Source organism: Argopecten irradians, chromosome 1 (genome assembly GCF_041381155.1).
Source record: "Argopecten irradians isolate NY chromosome 1, Ai_NY, whole genome shotgun sequence".
Classification (NCBI taxonomy): Eukaryota; Metazoa; Mollusca; class Bivalvia; order Pectinida; family Pectinidae; genus Argopecten; species Argopecten irradians.
Genome location: NC_091134.1, coordinates 41,952,115 through 41,973,429, shown reverse-complemented (window position 1 = coordinate 41,973,429; position 21,315 = coordinate 41,952,115). Strand labels below are relative to the sequence as shown.

The 21,315-nt window shown below is 34.7% G+C and overlaps 2 pseudogenes; both read left to right on the top strand.

The window, feature by feature from the left end:
* The first annotated feature begins 601 nt into the window (after positions 1 to 601).
* Positions 602 to 19,219, top strand: LOC138328376 (uncharacterized; annotated as a pseudogene).
* On the top strand, positions 18,817 to 20,650 carry LOC138328395 (uncharacterized; annotated as a pseudogene).
* The last annotated feature ends 665 nt before the right edge of the window (positions 20,651 to 21,315 follow it).

Sequence of the window (21,315 nt, the reverse complement as noted above, 5' to 3'; positions counted from 1 at the left end):
GTCACAAGTAATATCGGTCATCGTTTCGAAGGCAGTATTGCCGTTTTTGTTACAAGCAACCTAATTGGCAGTTTTGAAATTGGTGGGTTTAAAAGAATGCGCTACATGTAAAATTCCAGCTTTGGGCACTCAATGTATAGCAATAGAATTTGAAAGAACAAATTTTCGTGCTTAGAACATGCTTTATGGATGTCCAATAAATTATAGGTAAATAAAACTTGTATTTTATGTCGAAATGGAGAAAAGATGATTACATGTTCCATTACTGTTTGCTTTTTGTCCAATCGTTTTTATCACCCACGGGACTGCTGTGGATATCTTTCAGATAATAGATGTTTTAGTGTATCCATATACATTGTCAGTAACACCTTTCCTTAGTAAAATGATATCTCAAACCTAAGACTACATGCGTTATTGCTTGATAACTAGATGCTAATGGTGTAATTAAAGTGTATTATTTCAGAATTTAGTTCTTTTAAAGAACATTTCCCGCATTTACATTGTATGTAAGAAACAAATCACTAAGGTGTTATTAATAATATCATGTTCGTAACAAGTGTCATACAATATGAAATACAAATGTACCAAAATACGTTTTATTTAAGGGCAATGCGTTGGCTGAGGCAGCACTACATGGACATACACTCATTGTAAAGTTATTGTTGAACAAAAGAGCAAAGCCGGATAAGGTGAGTTACAAACTATTTTATACCTACTACTTTATATCACTTTAAATGATAAGATCTGACTAATTGAGACTAGCAATCTCCAATTATTGCATTACTCATGTTTCTTATTAGTTGTTCGACTGATTACTTCATATACATATCCGGACATAAATTGCAATATAGGCTTAAGAGTTGAAAAAAAATGAAACAATATTTGAAGAGTTGTAGAGTGTCACACGGTTGAAATCATACAGATTAGGCGTTTTAGCACACTGATTGTAACATTACATATGTTGCAAATAATCTATTTCAAAGAAATATTTAAGTATAATTTGTTAATGAAAATCTGTTTTAGGGTGATGCGTTAACCAATGCGGCACGTGGGGGACATGCAGACATTGTGGCACTGTTGTTGAGGCAAAAAGTAGACATAACAAAAGTAAACAACTGTTTTATAACATTAATGTATATATAATGAAAACTCATTATATTTGCCTATAGTCTCCCTCATTCTCTTGCAAGTAGATCAAAGTTAAGAAAAATACATTGGTACCGAGCTTTATGTGGCTCTTTAATGGACAATAATCACGTATATGTCATTACTAAAAGATTATTGAAAAATATAAAAAGTACATTGACCTACAAATGGAACAAAAAGAGAATATTTTTTCCACCAGAAGACGTATATGTAGTCTAATAAAGACTACATATACTTTGAAATAAGAGCTGTGATTGGTACAACTTTATACCGCCCCATTACAAACAGTTTGATCGATAAATCTATCCCACTATTAAAAAAAATATATGACATTTTTTAAAATGTTTTATCTTAAATTTCCCAGCAATTTTGCAATTTGTACAAAATTGTCCTACATCGAAACTTCGAAAACAAGTAAAAACAAATGTAATCAGCGACTGCTTCGAGTAGTTCTATTACGTATCAGGTTTTTATTCCATAAATATATTCCGTCATTGCATATTACAGTTAGCTCTCTTGCTGATAGGTATTCATTGTGACGTCATTTGATTCATATCGTTTTCTCCGAAAAGTATGACATAACGCTTGCAAACCTATGACGTCACAATTTATGCCTACCCGCAAGAGGAGATAAGTCTGTGATATAAAAATACAGAATAAAAATGTAATCAATTATTTACAACATAACGATTACTCGTAACCATTGAGTTGAAAATGGTCATATTTGTATAATAATACCATTTTGTTTTTATCTTTAGAGTATTGCATTAAAATGTGCAGTAGAGCATCGCCGAACCGATATAGTGAAACTACTGCTTGGACATAAGGCCAACACAAATAAATATACGCTTCAACATAAATACTGTTCTTCAACATAAACAAAACTCTTTCGGAAAAACTACAATTTTCGGGATTTTCTTTCCTTGGTGTTTTATAACATTACATGTGCTTTTCTATTTACACTTGGTCACTCCTTCGTTGACTCTTTACTAGTTGCTAAATGATTATTAGCTTTTTGATAATTGATGACATTTAATAAGAACTAATGGTCTCTCAATTAGTTCAGTTTATCAGATGAAGACAAAAGAGTTACGCCCCCTGTCCTTCTATAGCAGTGGAACTCTCCTGTTGGGAGGTGAATAAAATCCTTTTTAATCTAGTTTACGTACAGGGAAGGTGCACAATATTTGCTCCCATAGATTTGTTTGCCAATCTGCCATTCCTATTAGGTTAAAAATATATTCAAATATAGTTTAATATTCCCATTGAAGGCTAAGTATTATAATGAAGGTTGTTATTGATTTTGAATATTGATTGGATATTTTTAATTAAAATTAAGTCTTGGTAAATATCAATTTTGTGTTTGTCTTCTATTTGATAAACAAATACCTTTTCAATTTTATGATGTATGTGTCAGTGAATGTAAGAACTTGTGTGATTTGATTGTATTTACATGTAATAATAAATGATTTGCTTCAAAAATAAAACAATTACAAAAAAAACCTTTCCAAGATTAATGATAAATTGCAGATATGTTTGCTCAATCGGTTATTCAATTACAAAACTTATACTTATTAAACATTAACCATAAGCAAATGACATCATTAGACCATGCATTATTTACATGCTCTAGTATTATCGATATACATGTTTTCTTTTCGTTTCATCCACCTTTTTTTAACCTCAGCCACTCTAATGTTTTATTAAAAAATGTCTAAGGACATTTTCCTTTAAGCGTGCAAAAACACAATTTGAACCAGAAACACGATATCGATAATACTAGCTGCGATAAGCTACAGTAAGGCTGTGTCCGAGGGACGATTGAGTTCAAATAGAAATTGAATCTGACCTTCATATGACCTTAACTCGACACCTTTTAAGTATTTTTATTGATATTGACCCTCGATAGTATTCAGTGAGGATAGTAAAGGGGCAATTCAGTCAATTCGGGCAATTCTGTTACATAACCACGAAGCAAAATATGGCATAAGTGTACTGTTCAATATTCCTTTTGAAACATAAACATAAGTATTGAAAAATTCATGACATTGTTAAGTATTTTAATTGACAACGTTAAAAATCCGAATCGCATAAGAATACAATTAAGCAGGTACAATATGTACGATGTACCCATACCCGAGTGATGCCACGTAGGTTAAAGAAGAAATGGTCTGTGCTTTTTCTCCTGGTACGCAAGTTTTCCTCCGCCATCAAACCTGGCGCTTCCTTTAATGACCATGGCTGTTAATAGGGCTTAAAACTTAACATACCAACTTTAACGAAAATATCTCTCTTTCAGAAAACAATATCATACATAATACATATGTTGAAAGGTTGATTAAAGATAGGTAGAATATTTTTGTTGTGGTTTTAGGTTGATGCATTGAAATCGGCTGCACTTTTCGGCTTCAAACACAAACGAGTCTATTTCATTTAGCAAATTCATACATAAACATATATATAAATATATCTTTTTAAAAATTGCAAAAAACTGAAACCTCACCAAAAAAGATCCTTTCATACGTTAATTTCAGGGCAATGTTTTGACACTAGCAGCATTACAAGGTCATACAACTATCGTGAAGATGTTGTTAACAAAGGGGGCAGACCCCAATAAGGTGAGTTACGAGTTTTACAATGTTGTTTTAAGCCAAAATATAACGTGTTTTTATGGTCAATCAAAATTATGTAAATTTAGAGGATTGTTTTAGAAAGGCCCAACGATTGGTATATTTAGGTTTTTTAATAGTTCTACGCTGTGATGTATCGATATTTCAAATAAATGTTAACATTCCCTTCGTCTAGGGGGATCCTCTGAGCGCAGCGGCACGGAGAGGTGATATGGAGTTAGTGGAACTTCTTCTTGATAAATGAGCATCCATTAACGCTGTAAGTTCTAACCGAGATATCTTTTCATACACGTTATGTGCAGCAATATTTGAATTAATGTCAAAATGCATAAATCCAAGAAGTGATACATACGTAAACATTTTACATTTTATCAATGATTATTATTCCTCCTATGGTTGTGAATCATAAGAAAACTGAGGTATTGACTTCAACCCACCATAAAACAATCGTTAAAATTCATTTTTCTTCGTAACAGATTAGGATGGTTTTGTCAGGATAATTCCGATTGGCAGATAGACGATACCGATCTCCTCTGCCTCTTGTTTTAAGCACAAAGATTGTTATCGGTAGATAATTGTATGTCGTCATTCCTCTCTTTAGGGAGATGCTTTGGAGTCTGCAGCAGAGGAAAACAATATAAATATAGTGAGGCTACTTCTTGACAACGAAGCCGATATGAAAAAATTAAGTTGTGGAAATGCTGTATACATAATTCTATTACGTTGCAAATTACAAATTTACTGCTGTCTACTTTAAAATGGTAACGAATTTTTTCTTACAAGAAATTCATTATACTCAAAGAGTGATATCAAATGTGTATTTCCATCGGAATCATAGAAGAAAGTCTACCAGTGACAAAATCACTAAAGAACTATGAGTAACCCTCATATTGGACCATAAAAGTATTAGGAATAAAAGATTTAATCTAATTTGATATATGTTAAACAAATAGAAAGCAAATTTATTTAATTTAAGTTATGTGTGACGTAATTTTCATTCTCACGAATCACGGATATATTGTTTGATTACATTGATTATGATATGTTATCAGGGGGATCCTTTGTCAAAGACAGCATGGAAAAGCAATGCAGACATTGTTCAACTATTATTGGAGAAAGGTGCAGACCCAATTAAGGTCAGTTATATATTTCGTTTAACATAAATACTATATTTTGCATATAACTTGCAAATGGCGTATATAAATTTAAATTCTTAAGAAATATCTTGTAAAGCTCTCTTATACAAATGCTTTTGTTTCAGGGGAATGCTTTGGCAGCAGCAACGGTGTTTGGAGATATGGAGATGGTTAATCTGTTATTGAGCCAAGGGGCAGATCCAAATAAGGTCAGTATATCTTGATACAGAACTACATGTATCTTTCACATGCGCAAAGTAGCGCTCTCTACATTGAACACTGGCTATCGCAAAATAACACTTTCCCGAAAAATTCTTAAAGGCCGTAAAATAAATTTGTTATTCGAGGAAACTGAAAATAAGTCGAAATTATAAGTAAAGGAAACTGAAAATAAGTCGAAATTATAAGTAAATATAACCTTTGTATTGCCATCTTAATTATGGCTTCAATTATCCTTTGGTCGATAGTCTACATTTATTTATGATAACTGCATTTTATCCATATTTTTTAAATTTTAAATCCATACATTTTGTATTGTTATGTATGACACTAAATACATGTAGTTATGAGATAAGGGAGATAACTCCTATAGCTTTATTATCAATACATCCTATAAAGGTCATATCATTAATCTAGGTTATAGAACTTTCTAGAATATTATCATGTATAAACAAATATGTTTGTAAACATGTTGATTATAAGTAGAGATCTAGAACGATCTATTTCCAGAAAGTTCTGTGTGTTTATTTGTTTACTGTTTTTAGTTAGATATTTCTAGAAGTAGAAATTTCTCAAATATTCTTGAATTAGGGTTTAGCTATATATACTCCAGCTGTCCAAGGCTAATCAGAACTGTAATGAGACCTGTAATGAGACATATCAAGAATTGTACAGTGCCATATAAGATTCTATTGGGAGAGCTATTGTGACTTTATCTGTGGATTATTACAACACTTTGTGTGGATTTATTCATATTGCCTGGAACTTTACAAATCATCTGTGGACATTCATTTTCCTTGTGGATTTGTGATTATTGTTAATTTGAAACCTGGAAGGATCAAGGGTTATGCCAGGACATTCGCATACAGATAAGTAACACTTTAAATCATCGTATTACTCTTGTACCACCACCAATTACTTTAGATATTGTAAACCATATCTGTATAATATTGTATATATAATTAAATTGTATTTTTAATTTAGCTGCTGGTTTCTCATTTCTGTTATTCTAGGTCATAACAGAATTGGGGGCTCGTCCGGGATCGATATTTTAATTTGTGAAGTCTAACTTTGAAAAATTAATTAAGAAGTTTTCAAAATTTGTGTAAAAACTGGGAGTTTACATTTGAAACCAACAGCTAGATAAACATGACTACTATGCAGGTAGAGCAGTTTGTTAAAGTGCCATCCCTGGAAGTTCTTTTGCAAGTTAATAAGAAGGATTTACTGTTATTGAGTAAACATTTAGGCCTAGCTATCAAAACTAATTTGAGGAAAGCTGAAATTCGGAATGTAATTATAAGATATTTTGTTGACAATGGCAAATTTGACTCTAGTGCATTAGATAATATAGAGGAAACAGTCACTTCAGAAATTAGACAAATGGAACTTGAACATAAAATGAAAATGAAACAAATAGAGAAAGAAATGAGAGGAAGAGAAATAGAAAAGGAGTTAAGAGAAAAAGAAATAGACAAAGACGGAGAGTTAAGAGAAAAAGAGATTGAGAGAGATCAGATGTTAGAGCTAGAGAGGCAGAAAATTAAAGCTGAAACAGAACTTAGAATTAAAGAATTAGAACTAGCTTCTCAAGACAGTTAAAGTAATCTAACTTTTAGGGGTTTACAAGGAAACAGAGGTTTTGATGTCAGTAGAAACATTAGGTTAGTTCCTCCTTTTCAAGAGAAAGAAGTTGACAAGTATTTTCTGCATTTTGAGAAAATAGCTGATAGTATGAAATGGCCTGAAGATAAGCTTACAATGCTTCTCCAGAGTGTCTTGATTGTTAAAGCTAGAGACATTTATTCTTCTTTATCTGATGATGACATTTCAAATTACCAAGTAGTCAAGAAAGCTATTTTGAAAGCTTATGAGTTAGTTCCTGAGGCTTACCGCCAGAAATTTCGAAACTCGAGAAAGAGAGATGAACAAACTCATGTAGAATTTGCCAGAGAAAAAGAACAATTATTTAATAGGTGGTGTGATTCTAAAGAAATTGATGAGGATTTCGGTAAATTGAGGCAATTATTGTTGATAGAGGAGTTTAAACGTTGTGTCCACATAAACATAAAAACTCACTTAGATGAGAGAAAAGTTGAAACACTTAGTGAAGCAGCTACAATGGCTGATGATTACGCTCTCACCCACAAAGGCTCATTTGTTAAAAACAGTTCTCAGGACAAAAACAGTACCACAGGTACTAGTAAATTTGGTCAGTCTAGGAACCCAACCTTTAGTGGCCCTTCTAACGACAAACCTAATGTAGGTGATAAGACTAAGTCTGATTCTAAAACAGATCATAGGGCAGGTGTGGGGTCTCCTTCTGGTCCTGTTTGTAATTACTGCAAGAAAGTAGGACATATTATGTCTGAATGTTATTCTCTCCAGCGTAAGGAGCAAAGGCGTAAACAGTCAGTTCCTTCTGTGTTAGCTATGTCAAAGCCTAGTCAGAAACTTAGTGATATTGTGGAAAATTCTAAAGTGTCTGTTGAGATTAAGAGCTCAGAGTCTGATAGCGTCTTGGAGAAGTACTCTCCCTTCATTTCTGAAGGTTTTGTTTCGCTTACTAGTGATATTACCAACTTGAAACCTGTGAAGATTTTGAGAGATACTGGGGCTTCTCATTCTTTAATATTAGATGGCGTAGTGCCTTTGTCTGAGGAGACCTCGTGTGGTAGTAGTGTTTTGCTTCAAGGTGTAGAGTTAGGTTTTGTTAATGTGCCTCTCCATTGTGTTTATTTAAAGCCAGACTTAGTAACTGGGCCTGTCACCATTGGTGTTAGACCGCAACTTCCCATATAGGGCGTGTCGCTCATTTTAGGCAATGACTTGGCTTGAGAGAAAGTTAGAGTAGATCCCTTAGTGTCCGGTATTCCAGATAAAACAGGTGATGCTGAGACTATTCAACAGGAATTTCCTGGTATTTTCCCTTCCTGTGCTGTAACTCGTTCAATGAGTAAGAAGGTTTCTGATGTTGCAGTAGTTGAGGATCATTATAGTCCAGGGTTAGGTGATACTTTCTTGGCTCATGATATAGAGGATATCGGGGGCAAGAGTGATATTTTGAGCAATTCTGTAGACTTTGATAGTGATGGAGTTGTTCCTAACAAGGGTACTTCTTTGTCTTACATGATGAGTAAATCATCTTTGTCTAGAGAGGAGCTTATAGTAGAACAGGAAAAAGATCCTGAAATCTCCTTACTGTGTAATCGGGCTTTGAGTGAGGAGGAGGCGGAGAAAGTCCCGGTTTGTTACTTCCGTAGGTCAGGCGTGTTGATGCGCAAGTGGCGCCCCCCTGATGTGTCTCCTGAAGAAGACTGGAAGGTTGTCAATCAAATAGTTGTCCCACCGAGGTATAGGCAAGATATCCCGAGTTTGTCTCATGATGTACCTATGGCAGGGCATTTAGGTGTGACCAAGACTTATAACAGGATCTTAGATCACTTCTTTTGGCCAAAGTTGAAACGGGATGTGGCTGATTTTTGTAGGTCTTGTCATACTTGTCAGGTGGTAGGGAAACCTAATCAGAAAATCCCTGTTGCACCTTTGCATCCCATTCCAGCATTTGAGGAACCATTTAGTAGAGTTATTATAGACTGTGTAAGTCCTCTACCCAAAATTAAGTCTAGGAATGAGTATCTTTTAACTATAATGTGTGCTTCCACACGCTTCCCTGAAGCCATTCCACTCAGGAATATTAAGGCCCCTAACATAGTCAAGGCTTTGGTTAAATTCTTTACACTGGTTGGTCTTCCAAAAGCTGTCCAATCGGACCAAGGTTCGAATTTCATGTCTGGTATTTTTCAACAAGTCATGTACCAGCTCCAGATCAAGCAGTATAAGTCTAGTGCTTATCATCCAGAGTCTCAGGGTGCTTTAGAACGTTTTCATCAGACAATGAAGAATATGATGAGATCATATTGTTTTGAAAACAAAAGAGATTGGGACGAAGGTATACACATGTTGTTGTTTGGCGTTAGAGAATCTGTACAAGAATCTCTTGGCTTCAGTCCCTTTGAACTTGTGTTTGGACACACTGTACGTGGTCCTTTGAAAATTTTGAAAGACAAAATTTTGGACGAAGATTCTAAAGTGAATCTCTTAGAGTATGTGTCTAATTTTAAGCAAAGGTTGACAAGGGCATGTGAATTGGCAAAAGAAAATTTGGCCGTTGCTCAAACCAAAATGAAGAAAAATTGGTGACAAAATTTTGGCTCTATTACCAATACCGGGACAGCATTTGCAAGCTAGATATTTTGGACCTTATGTTGTTGAGAAAAAGGTCGATGATGTTAACTACATTGTACAAACTCCAGGAAGGCGCAAGAAAACTCAATTATGTCATGTTAATATGCTTAAGAAATATGTAGATAGAGAAGAGAGCAAGACCTCTCAACCTGTTGCTACTTTGGCCTCAGTACCATCACAAACTGAAAGTACAGCTGATATTTGTAAATTAGACTTAGATGGTGGTGTACAAGATACAGGTTTAGACTGTGGTGTTAAGTTACGGAACTAGGATGTGCTCGCGAACTTGGACAAGAAACTATGTCATCTAACAGAAAAGAAACGCAATGAACTGAAAGATTTAATACTTGAGTATAAACATTTGTTTCCGGATACACCAGGCAAAACAGATGCTATCTATCATGACGTGGATGTAGGCGATGCGCCACCTGTCAAGAAACATCCTTACCGTGTCAATCCTTTGAAAGAAGAGCATTTAAAGAAAGAAATTCAATACATGTTGGACAATGATATTATTGAACCAAGCAAAAGTGAATGGAGTTCTCCATGTGTTCTGGTACCAAAGCCAGATAAGACATACCAGTTCTGTACTGACTTCAGAAAAGTAAACTCTGTCAGTAAAACAGACTCTTATCCAATTCCAAGGATTGACTCGTGTATTGACAAAGTTGGCAAAGCCAAATATGTAAGCACGTTTGACCTGTTGAAAGGATATTGGCAGGTGCCTTTAACAGAAAGAGCCAAAGAAGTGTTGGCATTTGTAACCTCTCAAGGTTTGTACCAGTACAAAGTTATACCGTTTGGTATAAAGAATGCCCCGGCAACATTTCAACGTCTTCTTAACAGCGTGATATCAGACCTTGAAGGCTGCGATGGATACATTGATGACGTCATCAACTACCACGACACGTGGGAAGACCATCTACGCAGGATTCGTGAATTCTTCGAAAGACTCACTACCATGAAATTGACTGTAAACTTATTGAAATGTGAATTTTGTCATGCAACTGTTGAATTTTTAGGCCATGTTGTAGGAGAGGGGCAGGTTAAACCTGTTCAGGCCAAAGTAGAATCAATTATAGATTTTCCAACTCCTGGAGGCAAGAGAGAGCTGATGAGATTTCTTGCTATGGCTGGATACTACAGAAAATTTTGTCAATATGTTATAGCAGCTCCACTTACTGCTTTGTTAAAGAAAAATGTCAAATTTGTCTGGTCAGACGAATGTAAGTCTGCCTTTGAGAAATTGAAAGCCACACTATCAAACTCACCAGTTCTGACTGCTCCAGATTTTAATAAACAGTTTAAACTGTTTGTTGACGCCAGCGATGTAGGTGTTGGTGCTGTTTTGATGCAAGAAGGTTCTGAACAAATTGACCATCCAATTTGTTATTTCTCGAAAAAAATTGACAAACACCAGAGAAATTATTCCGCCATTGAGAAAGAATGTTTAGCGTTGATTTTGGCCTTGAACCAATTTGATGTATATCTCTGCACTACAGTTGTGCCTGTGTTGGTCTTCACCGACCATAACCCTTTGACTTTCATTGGGAAAATGAAAAACAAAATCAAAGAATTCTCAGGTGGAGTTTGACTTTGCAAGAGTACAATCTTGACATCAAACATATCAAAGGGAAAGACAATTTCAAGAAAACTTTCTTTTCCTTAAGGAGGGGTGTGTTATGTATGACACTAAATACATGTAGTTATGAGATAAAGGAGATAACTCCTATAGCTTTATTATCAATACATCCTATGAAGGTCATATCATTAATCTAGGTTATAGAACTTTCTAGAATATTATCATGTATAAACAAATATGTTTGTAAACATATTGATTATAAGTAGAGATCTAGAACGATCTATTTCCAGAAAGTTCTGTGTGTTTATTTGTTTACTGTTTTTAGTTAGATATTTCCAGAAGTAGAAATTTCTCAAATATTCTTGAATTAGGGTTTAGTTATATATACTCCAGCTCTCCAAGGCTAATCAGAACTGTAATGAGACCTGTAATGAGACATATCAAGAATTGTACAGTGCCATATAAGATTCTATTGGGAGAGCTATTGTGACTTTATCTGTGGATTATTACAACACTTTGTGTGGATTTATTTATATTGCCTGGAACTTGACAAATCATCTGTGGACATTCATTTTCCTTGTGGATTTGTGATTATTGTTAATTTGAAACCTGGAAGGATCAAGGGTTATACCAGGACATTCGCATACAGATAAGTAACACTTTAAATCATCGTATTACTCTTGTACAACCACCAATTACTTTAGATATTGTAAACCGTCTCTGTATAATATTGTATATGTAATTAAATTGTGTTTTGAATTTAGCTGCTGGTTTCTCATTTCTGTTATTCTAGGCCATAACAGAATCAATAATAAACCTTGCCATACCTTTGACATCTCAAATTTCTCTCTTCAGTCGCATAAATCTATCTTAATTGATGTCTTCTCTCTTCCCCTTAAAATATGTTAGTACGACATTTATGGTGAACATAGATGCCAGAATTTTGCTGACAATTATTCATATTGATTTCAGATTTTATAGGATATAAAATGTTAAAAAAAAGATACATTTTAATAAATACTTGGGTTAAAGGGTGGTGTATTGGTAGCGGGAGCAATGCTTGGCCATGCATACATTGTAACACTGCTTTTAGAGCAAGAGGCAGACCGAAACAAGGTAAATTTGATCTATCCACATGGGAACAATTCTGCTGAATTGTCTCTATGTTCAATAACTTTTTATTTGTCTCTAGGGAAATATTACAACAGGGAGCTAAATTTGTCATAACTTTACGAAAACTTTGGCATATTTTTCTAGAGAAATCTTTTGAAAGCCACACGTTTTATAGAAATAAGCAGTTGAAATAATTGAAGTCATTAAAAGCCACAGATAAACCTGTAGCATACTTGATAAATAGCTGTATGAGGAACAGTCTTATGAATAAAGATCTGTATTATAAAACAACTTTCGGAATAGTGAATTTGTCAGATCATATTTGCCAAGATATGTTATATATTTTCCATTTGAGGGGGATCCTCTTGAAGCAGCCGCAGGAGGAGGTAACATAAATATTGTGAGGCAACTGCTGGATAAAGGTGCTGACATCAAATCAGTAAGTATCTTTATAGAGTTTCTGTTATATCAGAGTTACTTCCCTTCGTTTCATTCGGTCAGTACTATTACAGAGTGACATGAAGGGAAGTAACCCTAATCAATCAAAATTCTTCCGAAATTGTTAATTGACAATGATTGAGAATGATTGCGTCGCGATGTTGTTTGATATATGTTTTAAGTTACACAACCAAATTGGGAAGGTGATGTTGGCTATATACTGTCACTCACATCCGTACGTACAGTAATAGTAATATTAAAAATAAGTAGGTAAAATTTGAGTATCTGTGAACAGTCTGTGAAGTTTCTCCAACTGAAACCTCGTAAAAATATAATAGTAATATATTTGAATATTTAACATTTGGGGTAGTAATTTAGCATATGTTTTCTTAAAACATGTATGTAGCCATATTAGAAAACTATCAATATAAATAACTTATAAAGAAGCCTTCATTATCTTCACTTATCAACAGATGCCTTTTCCATTCTTGTTTTGCACGTCATGCATATTAAAAAGAGAATACATGGGAAGTATCTTACACTACAAGGTTTATTTTGAGGCGAGACTTAGGAAAGCCGAGATAATGAGGCTTTGTCGTGCCATCTCGGCTTTTTGTGTCGAGCACTAAAATAAAACTTGTATTGTAAGACACTTACCATTAACAGTGTATTTTGTTTATACTTCAACCATTTTGACATTCAAAACGAAAGCAAATTCCAGTTATTTATTTTGTTTCGCTTGAAGCGAGACGCTTCTTTGATGCGGAAGAAACGAATTATTAACTAAACCGAATGAGAGTGTACTTCTTTTTACTACCGCGGTAAACCGCATTCGCAAACAGTACAAATAATCTATTCAGTGTGTAATATCACTGAAACAATATGAAAATACTAAAAAAAAATAATTACACATCCAAGAATAACTTTACATCGATACCTTTGCCATGAGCCAAGAAAAAGACGACACTGCCATACGAGATTTTCGATATCGTAAGCATGGCGTTATTCCGGTGTTATTATAAATCAATAATATGCAAGGAGGAAAAGTATTTATTGCTCATCAAAATTTCTTAAACGTGAAAAATCCTTAAATGATTTATCAAAAAAACAAATAACCATGGAACAGTGACAGAACAATAGCTTTCACGAATCAATACTTTCACTTTTCTAGTCCAGTGCTTTGCTGAAAGCTGCGATGAATGGTCGAAGTGATTTAGTAGCTCTGCTTCTCGAAAGAGGAGATGACGTTGAAAAGGTAATTGTATTGTAATTTTCAGTTTAAATGTGATATTTACCATTATGGGAGTGTGAAACGGTACTTTCAGTTTGGTTTGTAGTTATTCAGTTGGCATTCTAACTCCTATAGTTGCCACTTAAACGGAGTTTGATTCTTATATTGACATTAGATAAGAATTCTATAATGAAAACTCGAGCGATTTTCCATTTATAATGGATAAACAATTCATTACGGTCAAGACCGAAAAAGCCATTTTAACTACTATCTTCCGTGTTTGCTGAAATAAAATTGTGACGTCATAATGATAATGATTTTTCTTAATATCAATATAACATGTACATTATGTATGTTAAAAGATGAACCCGATACAAGTCGAATTTTTGTCCATAGCTGATGACGTCGACTGAAATGCCTGAATTCGAAGAAAGTGTAAAAAACGTCGTTGCAAAGAAACAGGGTAACACATGTTTTCCCTTTATTATATAAAAAACAATGGTACATAATTATATATATAAATATCGCTATCGGATCAATTCTGTTAGAAATAAAGTATTGAATAATTATCAAAGATCGATTGATAAGTTATGTGCCTCTTACTTAACGGTATATCCTTTTGTATTATTGCCAGTCTATGGCACCAATTTAGCATAGACAAGCATGTATAAGCTACAGGATATGTGTATGCATATTTAGTTGGCAGGAAGCTTTAAGTTCATCCTTGTACAAGGAAATATAGAAATAATTGCTATCGTCTTTTAGAACAAATTCTTCAACATCAGATTGACTTTGAGAAAGGAATAAGGGATGCTGTTGAAAGACCCTGTCATATAACTATTACTGTCGTGGGCCATAAAGGAGTTGGCAAGTCTTGTTTGGTGAAGCAGCTAATACAAGAAAGCTTTCCGAAAGATGGACCGGGTTCTACAGATACGGCTAATTTCTATGTTAATCACCTTGCTCACATCCCAGATACAGGTATCCGGAAAGTTATTACCAAAAATGGGGAAATGGCGACTGGTCGACACCGACTCCGCCGGATAATAGATAGTTACCACCAGGGGGAATCGTATAGTGAAAACGAACACTCGTCAGGTGATCTTGCTCGAGGAAAAAGATCCACGACAGAGGCAAAAGTGGAGGAGAGAGAACATAGAAAAGAAGATGACCCGCATAAGGAAACAAAACAGACCTTAACTGTTGTTGCGTCTACTTTATCTCTTCCTTCTTCCCCGAAAGTGAAAAAGAAAGGTAAACTTTCCCTAATTCATAAATGCATTTAACTTCATTAGCATCCATTAGTTGTAGGTATCATACGTGTATATATAAATTTCTGTATGGGATTCTTGCTGTTGTAGACAAAATAATATTATGTCTTAGCTTAACAAATTAGTGTTGTTCAATTTTTTCTTTTCATTTCATATCCGAGAATGATTTGGTTATATACTACATGTACTTATTTATAATACTTTGCAATGCCATGCCTGTTCAATACACATATTGTGTGGTGGTGGTAACAAATAAATAATGTGTTTTGGTCTATGAAATAGGTATTGCAGAAATGTTTCAAAAGAAAATAAGACAGTTAACCACAGTGTTCCGAAGTAAGCCGAAAGGTGAGTACATGTAGTTGAAAGAAGATATCACATAATGCAAATATCGAAGTTTGTTATGATTATAACCCTCCCCCCCGGGATGAAATAAGGAGGGGGTTTACTGTATTCAGGTTGTCCATCTTTTCATCTGGCTGTCCGTCTGTAGAAGCAATGATCAATCCTCATAAACTTTTGCTACAAACTTATTAACAGACGTCCTCATAAACTAGTGTACTGGAGCGATTTGTACAAAATTTGATGACAATACTATTTTTACAGTGTAGATGTCTGTTAACACCTCACTCTTTAAAGTTATGCCCTTTACTACAAAATAATTAACCCGCTTCTACTCCTAACAAATTGAATGAATTTCAATGAAACGTGGTAATAATCCTCATACAATATAGATGTGCGTAATTTATAGTGGATCAAGTTACTTATCTCTTTTTTACCAATTGATAGTTACAGTTCCTGCAGCATACATCAGCAGCCCTATCAATTGGCAAGCCACATTTTCTATTCCATCACGGCTGCAAGCCTAAGCAGTAGTAGACGCTGTGTCTCTCCAGTGCTCATAAATACAATTAAGACTAAATATTTTACAAAACATGAAAACAAGATGGTCAAATAACAGTATGAATATATCTTAAGTGAAAGAGTTACTACGTCTTACCGGATTGTAATATTTCTATTGTTGTTTCAGTTTCACCCAAACACAGAGAAGTCAAACATAAGTTGTCAGACGGAGAAGGTCAGTATCCATCGATCAACATCTATTGCATTGGGGAATGATGATTTAATATCATTGTACTATATACATGTATTCATCAGTACTCATTTCGAGCAATAATAACATAACACAAGGAAAATATATATTTTATATATCAATTTTACACTTTTGATAGTCGCAAAAATGTCATCGTATTTGTTCACAAAAATAAAATTAAAAATAAAATTTCGGGAAAATAATGAACCGGTCTACCGCCGTGCAGTTGCATGGGTATTCCATGCATAGGGACACAAATGAAAACCTACAATCCATATTTGCGATCGAATTGTAAGACAAATGTGCACTGCTTTACTTTCGATATAGTCACAAATGTCCAAAAACGATCAACATTTCGGAGTTCTTAGAAGAAAGGAGGCATATCGGCACATCCTAACCATTCGGCAACCGCGGCCCCTAAAACGGAAATCGATACATCAAGGTGATCAAATTGATATTTTAAACCATTATTTCGAAATCATATTCTGAAACATAACTGGCCAATGGTTATTTTACTTACTTAGGAGTTGCTTCCCCAGGCCACGGAGGCATTAAAAACGTTTCTCGAGATTACTTAGAAGGTGTTCTGGACAATATGCACACTGATACTTTCATAACGGACGAAGACATCAAGGATTTTATAACCATATACGACTTTGGTGGGGAACAGGTCTTCTACAATACGCATCATTGTTTTATGACAAGCAATACGGTGTTTATGATTGTCTTCGATGTAGAAATGTGCTTGGACCCGGAAAGAGCAGCAACCGGCTATGGTAATCAGAATTTTATTTCAAGTTATGAATTTCTTTGCCCTGTTAATGTCATTAACTGTCGTTATCACCTTGGTCTGTACACTTATACTAGAGTTAACACTTTGTACCCTAGTAGTCATGCTTTCATCTGTCGCCAAGGTTGTTAGTAGGAACAAAACTTAACCCAAAACCTATGCAATTACGTCATTACTGTACATATACAATTACTGTAAATACCTATAACAATGCTGCACCTGACACCACAGTCGTTCATACTCTCTCTCAATTCAGATGTGTTAAACACGTGTTTTTGATATTATGTTGAACATGTGTATGCTACGTATGTACACCATGTCAAAGTGCGATTTTATTTCAATTTTTGTAATGTTTTGCAATTTTCAAGTAGAGCAGGTACATTGATAGAATAATAAAACCGGTATTATGCGTTTTTGAGATAGAAAAACATTGACGGGTTTAAACTGGGTTTTTGCAATCAAATTATGATCTAAGTTTGTCCAAGCTTTCATGAAGACCTTATATATATTCAAATCAATTGATCTCATATTCGACGTTGTATTTTCGTATGTTAATATCTGCATTTTACATATAGTATCATTCATATAATGTTATGCGATCCTGTAAATGTTGGCTTTAATCAATAGTATTTACTTTTGTTTTTTATCCATTAGGAATTACGGAACAGTGGCTAAAAACATCGCCACCTATGCTGTTGACGAGTCCGTAGATGAGAAAAGTACACCGCCTGTTATACTAGTAGGGTCACACTTGGACCGGGTTTCATCCGATGTAAGCGATTTAATAGCCATAGTATGACATATTAATTCTTTACCAAGCATATTCAGCTTCGCAATACGGTTATGCCTTAATTATAGTAGGACACCTATGTAGTATCACTATAGTGACGGTTGTTGTTAACTATGACTCCAGGATTTAATATGTAAATTATCATCATTGTTTATAATCCGATGACAAAAATTACCTAAAACATTCTCACAAGAACGAAAACAGTTCATTCTGAATTTAAAATGTTAAAGAAAAATAATATAATAAAAAGGACATGGTTGTTTTTATTCGGTCATCTTTAAGAAAATCGAACCACGGTTTTTTCAAGATAGAACATTTTAGCACCATAAAAACCTTTATTTGCCATTGGTAAGGACGTTATCAGAATATACTTATCTCCCTTTTTTATATTTACTTTACATTCACCGCATGCTTTCCTGTTATAATATAGACTAGATGTCAATTTCTGTAGTTTTAAAATAACTAGCAACGTATGATCAATATATAGTTAAAATAGCAATACAAGATTGATGAAGTCATTAATGATGTTATTTCTAAAGGTTATCAAAACAAGCGTGCGGCACTGTCATGCGTCAGTTTCATGAGTTGTCTCCCTTACCATTCTAAAATATTATAAAATATCAAAATATTTTATTTGTTACTAGCTAGTGATGCATTCAGGTAATTTTGAATTGTATTTAAAAGTATAGCACTGTAGCTTCAACTATCGTATTTCTACTAGCTTAACGTATTTTCTAAATAGATGATTTATTTAACCACAGGAAGTAGAGCAGAACTTTAAGTTTGCAAGTATACTAGAGACTCTCTACAGCAACCCACTTTTACGAGGGATAATGGACAACCTCGTACAGGACGCGTTTCCCATTGATGACCTGAATGATTCAACGAAACATCCAGAACTCTACGAGTCCATTTGGCAGAAGTTACAATCTATTTCTCACCTTCAATCAGAGTGGGCAAAACCAGTGCCAGCAAAATGGACTGCATTTCAGTACGAACTAGTTCGACTGAAACATAACGGTGTCATCATCTTGTCGTATGACGAGTTGCTGCAAATCAACGGTGGACTTCCAGTCCCACTTGAAAAAGGGGAGATCAAGGATTTCCTCAGGTATGTCATGCTTTTCTACGTTTGAAAGTTTTTATTTGTGTCTTAAACTTATTGAAATGCAATTCAGAATAAATAGACACGCGTTTACTACAAGTGTTCCCGTTTTATGCCTTTTTTGTGTATAATTTAATATATATGGGAATTTTACTACACATGCTTAAATTTTGAAATGTTATGCAATGAAATATTTCAATATGGATGCATTTTTTTGCAGAAATCTCCAACTCAATGGATCGTTCCATTGCTTTGATCTACATGGAAATAAGCCGTTCATTGTCCTTCAAGCACAATGGACCATTGATGCTTTTAAGACAGTCATAAGCGACCCAATATTTAAAGTTCCTACCACCCATGATGCAACTACAATGGACAAAGTATCAAACAACCGGAGTACTTCCCGTAAAATTCCTCATACAGCTTTGGCGGGAAGAGAGGTTCATTAACAATAAAGATAGACTCTTCATCGTTATGGAAACCTTGAACCTTCTAGCAAAGCCAGTTGCCGAAGATCCAACGGTCGATGTCGATTACTACATAGTTCCATGTATGCTGCAAACCGCAAATACCGAGGTAATCCCCCCGATACTTGATACTCCTGATACAGTGAAAACTGTCACTTTGTGCCTGAAGTTCACAAATCCATTTATCCCACAGGCTGTTTGGGACAAGATGATTACATCTTGTATTCATAGGTTTCAACGACTCCGAGAACCTGGACACGATGGTATGAAGTTCATTCACCGTGGATTTGCATGTCTGAACGTAGATTTTCGTTGGAGAGTGATTATCAACTGTAAGGACAATGCAATGAAAGTTACGATGTTCAAGAAGGATTTAGACAAATCCACACCAACAGGGGCCGGGGTGAAGTTATTGCTTTATCTCGAATTTCTTCTTCGGCGCATTCTGGAACTTCATCATCAAAGTCACCTTGAATATCATTTATATCTTCACAATGACTACCGCTTTGCCTCCGATGATTTGATGATCAAGGCCGCTGACATGCGACAGACGCCACATTTTAAATGCATTGGTTCAGAGGGATATACGTGGATAAACACAGACGATCTAAATGTTTGGTTTCAACAATCCGATGAAGAGGTAAAATGTCTTTATTCACATCATTGCAGGATAATAGTTCAATTCATGGTGCCAGAATTAATGATAATATATATCGCGTTTATAATCTTTAAATGAATGCTATTTGTCAGATTGATGTAATATTCTGTTATTTCATTCACTGTTATTTCGTTTAATCCTGGACATATCAAGAAGACACAATCGGGTAAGTTAAATAACGTTATCAGTAGTTTAACTGAAAATGCATAGATACAATTTCCCGTCTTGTGTACTGTTATGTTAAGTTGTCTGACTTTAGGTATCATACAGCTGTATTGTGCTTCTTCTGTCGTCATGCGCAGTGTCTCGTTTGTCGAGCGCATATAATCTTATTTTCAAGTTTACCAGTTGCTTGGAATGATATTAAGACAGTACTGTTAATTTGTTATTTCAAGTTGATCTGTTATCAACGGTGGATACCTAAGCACCATCTTAAAAGTCATATTTTAAACTTCTGTTGTTCTACTGGCTCGGTTGAGATGTCAATTGGAATAATTTAAATGCAGGGAAGTCCATTAAGTGTTGATGGTATTCAGCAATGGAAACAATCGCCTTAGCACCTGATGTGCGCATTTTATAACATAAAAACGGAATCGCAATTTTTTTTTATATATTTTTCAGTCTGTCCGAAATCAAAGATAGCTATGACAGCACCTGGTATGAAATGCAAAATTTAAAAATAGATTGACATCTAGAGAAGATTTTGAACGACGTTGGAGGTTTGAAAGGTATAAGGTAATTGTCTAGGTTTTAATTATACACATGATAAAGAATAATGAATGTTTAATTGGTCCGTAATGATGTGGGTGCAAAACATTCATTATTTAAAGTCTGAAAAACGGAACTGCTCAAAGATCGAAATTGTTAATCAATCAGACATTTTATCTTAAAGACAATACTATGTTCTGCATTTCGAATATATATGCATTTTACCATTTTTAAACATTTACGGTATCGTATGTGACGGATCATTTTGGCATTTGGAAAGTTCTTTTTAATAAAGTTAGTGAATAATTTGTATGCTGCTGTGATGATCTTAAATATACTATGTAGCCTATATATAATCAGCAGTACATGTGATGACTGGTACTCCTATTTCACAGCGGACTTATGACACATTTCAGTTTATATTGTGTTCATATATATATATGTATAGTCAACATTAACTATTGGGATTGTTGCACGGACCTTACGTCAAGTATTATGATTGTTGCACGGACCTTACGTTAACTCTGGAAACTGTTGTACGGACCTTACGTTAACTATGGAGATTGTTGTAAGGTCCTGACGTTAACTAACTATTGGGATTGTGGTAAGGGCCTGGCGTTAACTATTGGGATTGTTGTAAGGGCCTGACGTTAACTATCGGGGTTGTTGTACGGACCTTGCGTTAACTAT